Raw genomic sequence first — 6000 nt, 5'->3', positions numbered from 1 at the left:
GGACCTTCCCGTCCCACAACTCTGGTGGACCTTCCGGTCCTACCATGATGACCTTCCAGCCCTAACTATGTAGACCTTTCGGTCCTACTCTATTGACCTTCCGGTCCAAACTCTGATATTCAAGACATAGCATATACATATCACATAGATAACATACATCTCATAACCCTTATAACCACATAAGACCTTCCGGTCACACATAATTACCCCTCTAGGTAAGGTATAGTGAGAAAACTCACCTCGTAAGATAACTAGTAAGATCTCGTGCTCGGAAGTCCTCGTTCTAGCTTCCGCCTATGACAAGGATAACATTTCTAATTAATATTCTTCTTACACTCTTAGCCCTATAATTGGGTAAAAGACCATCATGCCCCTCACTGATCTCCCTTACTCATCTCGACCAGACTCTAAGGTCAACAAAAGTCAAACTATAGTCAACAGTCCAATTTGACCAGACTCGCCGAGTGCACTTGTGTGACTCGTCGAGTCCCATCGATTCTCAGTAACCTCAGGAAGATCCAACTCGTTAAGTTATCGCATGACTCAGCTAATCAGGAAAACCCTAGACTACTCGTCGAGTCAGCTACTCGACTCGGCGAGTCTATCCAGACTCATTTTCATTCAGACGATTTTAATGCAAGATGCTTTCCCAAACTCTAGATCCATACACTTATGGCTCATATATCACGTAAAGTCATGGACTTTACGTCCATGCATGGCACTTTGGGCAAGAAATGCCAAAAACACAACCTAATTGGGTTTTTCTCTCTAAGATTCCATTAAGGCTGGTTAAAGAAAGATCCATGAGGTATTAGGGACCTCCTAGGGTTCAGATCTGGAGTTCAAACCTCCTTATGAACGCTAAATCCTCAAAGTCCCAAAAATCTAAGGAAAATGAGCCCTAATCTTCCATAATAAGAGATATACTCAAACAAAAGGGAAACTTCGGACTTGATACCTCCAGTAGAAGCTCTTTGAGTGAATAATCACAGATCTAGAAACCTCATTGTGCCCTCTTGCTTGAAACCTTCTTCTTCCTTGCAAAATCACACTAACTTGTTCAAGATAACTCTCTATTACTCTCTTTATGCGTTCAAGACTCGCTTAGGGTTGCTCTCAGGAAGGGTAGCCGCAATAGGAGGCCATAAGTGCCTTTATATAGGCCACATGCCCATTAGATTAGGGTTTCTTTCAACAGCGCTGACTCGTCGAGTCGGCTCATTAATCCACGTCACCGATTCGCGACTCTACTCGACGAGTTGATGCACCAACTCGTCGAGTCACTCCATCAAATTCAAAATAAATAATTAAATAATGTACCTGGAAAACCGGATGTTATAATTCTCCCCCACTAGAATCAGACTTCACCCTCGAAGTCATGCTCCGCAAATAGCTCAGGATGCTGCTACCGCATCTCTGACTCCGGCTCCCAAGTCAAATCGGACCCCCTCCGATGTTGCCACTGGACCTAAACCAGGGTCACTTCCTTATTCCTCAGAACCTTCACCTTTCGATCTAAAATCGCAATCGGCATCTAAATATAATTCAGGCTCGCATCAACCTGAATGTCCTCCAGTGGTACTATTGTCGTCTCATCGGCCACACACTTCCTCAACTGAGACACGTGGAAGGTGTTATGGATCTGGCTCAACTCTGCAGGTAGATCCAACTGGTATGCTACCCTACCTACTCTGGCGGTCACCCTGAAAGGTCCGATGTATCAGGGTCCCAACTTGCCCCGCTTCCTGAACCAGATCACCCCTTTCCATGGGGAAACCTTCAGGAGTACAAAATCTCCGACCTGAAACTCTAGCTCGGATCGTCGCCTGTCCGCGTAACTCTTCTGGCGACTCTGGGCCGTCAGTAACCTCTGTCTGACTTGTTGAATCTGTTCGGTCGTCTTCAGCACTATCTCAGTGCCGCCCATAACTCTTTGCCCCACCTCTCCCCAACAGATGGGAGTACGACACCTCCTCCCGTACAGGATCTCGAAGGGAGGCATACCAATGCTCGAATGGTGGTTGTTGTTGTAAGAGAACTCAGCCAATGGTATGTAGGTGTCCCAACTTCCCCCGAAGTCCATGACACATGCACACAACATATCCTCGAGCGTCTGAATCGTCCGCTCGCTCTGTCTATTTGTCTGTAGTGTTGGATTAATGTCTAAGTCCATAACTATATTTGGTATGTACTTGACCCGACCCGGCATGGTCCATTTGGGTTGCACTTCACCGACACAATTTATATGGATAGTCTTTTGAGAATAGTATATTTATGATTTATATTAATATATTATAAGTTCTAATATATTAATATGGAATCATATTATTTAATTAGTATTGATCAAGAATTAATTTAGAATTAATTAAGTGATCAAAAAGAACTAATTAAATATGGACTCTTATATATATGGAATGAGCCAAGTTCATTTAGGTTGGGCTAAGCTTTCATGGATGGTCCATGGAGCTTTTAACCCATGGATCCTATGTAAATGAAAGGTCATGGGTATTAGGGTTTACATGGATGTAACCCTAATCCTCCATAATATATAAAGGGGTCATTGGCTCACAAAATTGGCACAAGTGTGTGAAAATAAGAGTGGGCCGATTTTAGTGTGCATACATATTCTCTCAAGTTCTTCCAAGGTGTTTTGGTGATTTGTGATTCCATTTGAGGCTTCCGCACTATTGGGGTTAAGCTCTTAAAGCTTGAAGACATCAAACTACATCAAAAGGTATGTCATCTAACTAGAACTTTGTAGTATAGGTGCTTCATAATATGCTAGTTAGGATGAAACCTTGGAATAGTTAATATTTGCATGTATAATAGAGAAAATATAGATCCAAGGTTTATAGGGTTGCATGTACACCATAGGAGTGTTAGAATGCTCAAAACCCAACAGTTGTATCAGAGCCATGGGTTGTTTTCTGTTATATTGATGCAAATGTTTTATTTTCAAGTTGAAAAAAAAAAGGAAAAAAACATGACGTTTGTCAAATTTTAAGATAATTACTTGTTTTATGAAAAACGAATTATTTGTAAAATTTGAATCATTTGTTATATGAGTTGAATTAGGTCAAATTTAGTAAAAGATAAAATGATATGATTATTTTATTAGTTTTAAAAGTTTGATCTAAATGTTTTAAGGAGTTACATATTTTGTCATAAAATTTTGGAGCTCAAAAGTTTTTTTTGAAGTTGTGATCTTAAGGGTTTTTGAAACTTCCATAAGTTATGGATATGAAAGTTTTTAAAAAAAAAATTGATTCAAAGTTTTTATGGAGTCACAAAATTTGGTGTTAATGTTTTAAATAATTCCATAACTTGTTCTTAAGTTATGGAACATGGAAAGTTTCATCATAAAACACCATTAATTCCATAAGTTATGGAATCCAAAGGTTTTCAAGAATTACAAAACTTGCCCTCAAGTTTTGGAATTTGAGAAAAGTTTTTTATGAAGAAAAGAATTGAATTCTAAAACTCTTGGGTTCATAACTTAAACAATTAATTAAATGGTTTTAATTTTGAGTTTAATAATTGGAATTATGATGTTTTGTTGAATAGTTCAAATTAACTCTTATGGACTTTATTAATAGTTAATTAAAGCGTTTAATTAAAAGAGTATTATTAATCCATAAATATATGGTTTGAGTTTAATTAAATTAAAAGTCTAGTTTAATTAATAGATTAAACCACCAAGTATTTTAAATGTTTAAAATACACCCTTATACTATTATAATATTAAAAGTTTAATATATTATATGTATAAGAGCAAGTCGTCTTACCATTAGTAGGTCTCACTCACGAAGCCGGTCTATAAGGGGGGTATAAGGTTACTGCCTATAAAATGGCAGTTTAATGGGTGTCCACTCTCACTCACCGCTTCCTTGACCGGTGGAGGGTCGTTAGCCGAACAGGTAGGACAAGGACTATAATTCTCCCTTCATTATAAGTATAATGATAAATACTAAGTAACTAAACACTTATAAATTCCCAATGTTAGTTACTTAAGAAAATGTGAATAAGGTGTTAATCCATGAAATTACACTTTGCACTTTGTTTAAGCTGTTAGTGGAGCGTGTGTGGTTAACCGGCATACTAACCTGGACTTAACAAGGTAGGCAAAGGGTAACTTAATGTTTATCATAGTATCATTGGAGCTTGTGTGGTTAACCGGCACATCGATTGAGGGGTAAATATTAAGGGTACCAAGTATATTTGCATGGTTACTTCACACCTTGTTTTGTGATCCTCGGCATCCCAGTCACAAAACCTGAAGGGCACACTCGAGATTGAAACATGCCATTGAAAAGTTCAATGAATCTCAAAAGAATCTAGGAGTTTCAAAACCAAATAAAACCTAATAATACATTTCGTTTATCTTGGTGGAAATTGGTGAATCGTCATTCACCTACCTTCAAATATTTTATAGCTCGGATTACGGCATCCCTCTTCCAAGTTATAAAATAGTTTGTTGGGTCCTAGCCTTAATATATCATATTGGGTGTTATATTAAGGACTTAAATCAACTTTACGTGAATTTCTCCCATTGTTGATGTCTGGTTTAGGCAACAATGATCTTCCCAAACCAAGCTTTCCTAATGAATATGACTTCCCGAGTTTGGCTCATGGAAGTCATACTTCTCTTTCTCCACCTCCTCCAATTATTCTCCCTAACCCACAAGTTCAAGGTCACTCAAGCCCTAATGGCAAGCAAGGTCTATGTGTGATCACATCTTAGAGATGAAGTCACATATTGACAAGCCGGGAGAGTTGGGTGTCAAAGTCTTGAGAAAGTTGGATGTTCAATCACTTTCTAAGTCACATAATGAGTTCCTTTGGGACTACTATGAAACAGACTATGACATGAACCTTAATGATCATATCTATTTGCTTGGTGGTGCTGAATCAGCAATGATTTGGAACGATAGTAAAGCAAATTTGATTAGAAGATCAACTTCCCAAAAACTTTATGGACAGTGACAATGGTGACACTGGAAATCCAGAAAAAGCATTCTCTTCACAATGGAAAGGGATTGGCCATAGTCAACCCGGTTGACCAAATGGTAAAGAGAAAGGCTAAGTCTGAGATAGTCCCATTACCAAAGGGTCCATATGTTTATTTTGCCAAAAGAAGGGGCGTTGATTGCAAAGCTGCTAAATTTACCTAAGGATGTTAAAGTCAATAAGTTTGACTCTACATCAGGTAGAGCCCATTATCTAACTCTGTTAAGTTCTATTCTGAGATCCTCATTACATGATGTGACTGGGTCACATGTTGATGTTTTAAGAATCAAAGAATAGAGAGAAATCTTAAAGGAAGTATATGCTGATTCTGATCGCGAAGGTGGATTTCGATCGCATCAGAATTTTGAGCAGTTGCTTAAGAAGTTATGATATATTGCTAAGGAATAGATAACAACAATTTTCCATGTGGATTGTAAGGATAAGTTTTCCCGCAAAGTTTTAAAATAAAAGAAAATTGTTTAATTTTATTTATTTCAAGTATCCTTACAATGGCATTTGTGGAAAATTGTTGCTTATATGATTCCACTGACAGCAATATTGGAAAATGGATTTGATTCTTTCATTTGTGGTAGTGTCTAAATTTACCAAATCAGGAAAGTTCCTCATCACCCAAGTTTCAATTGGACCGAAACTTGGAATCATGCAAGTTGAATAGTATGATGAATGAGAAATTTCAAGCATTGGAAAATCAAGACTAATTACTTGTTCACATGGATGTGTGAGTCAAGTAAAGGACTAAAGGGATCGAGTACACATTCTTGTGCACTGGTCATGTCCACCACAAAGCTCGTTAAGGCTATTTGATTTACTAAAGTTTAGTAAATATGGTTATACTTACAAGTTTAAGTATAATTCTGAAACATTGGAAAAGTCTCAATGTATGGCAGAACGAATAGGAAGAATCAAATTAGGCAGAAAGATAAAAGTTTCTCAAATCTGAAAAGATGGGAGAGTACTTTAGTATCATGTTTG

This window comes from Lactuca virosa, chromosome 5, assembly GCF_052849685.1.
Source record: "Lactuca virosa cultivar CGN04683 chromosome 5, Lactuca_virosa_CGN04683_v6, whole genome shotgun sequence".
In the NCBI taxonomy this organism is placed as follows: domain Eukaryota; kingdom Viridiplantae; phylum Streptophyta; class Magnoliopsida; order Asterales; family Asteraceae; genus Lactuca; species Lactuca virosa.
This window is presented reverse-complemented; position numbering follows the sequence as displayed.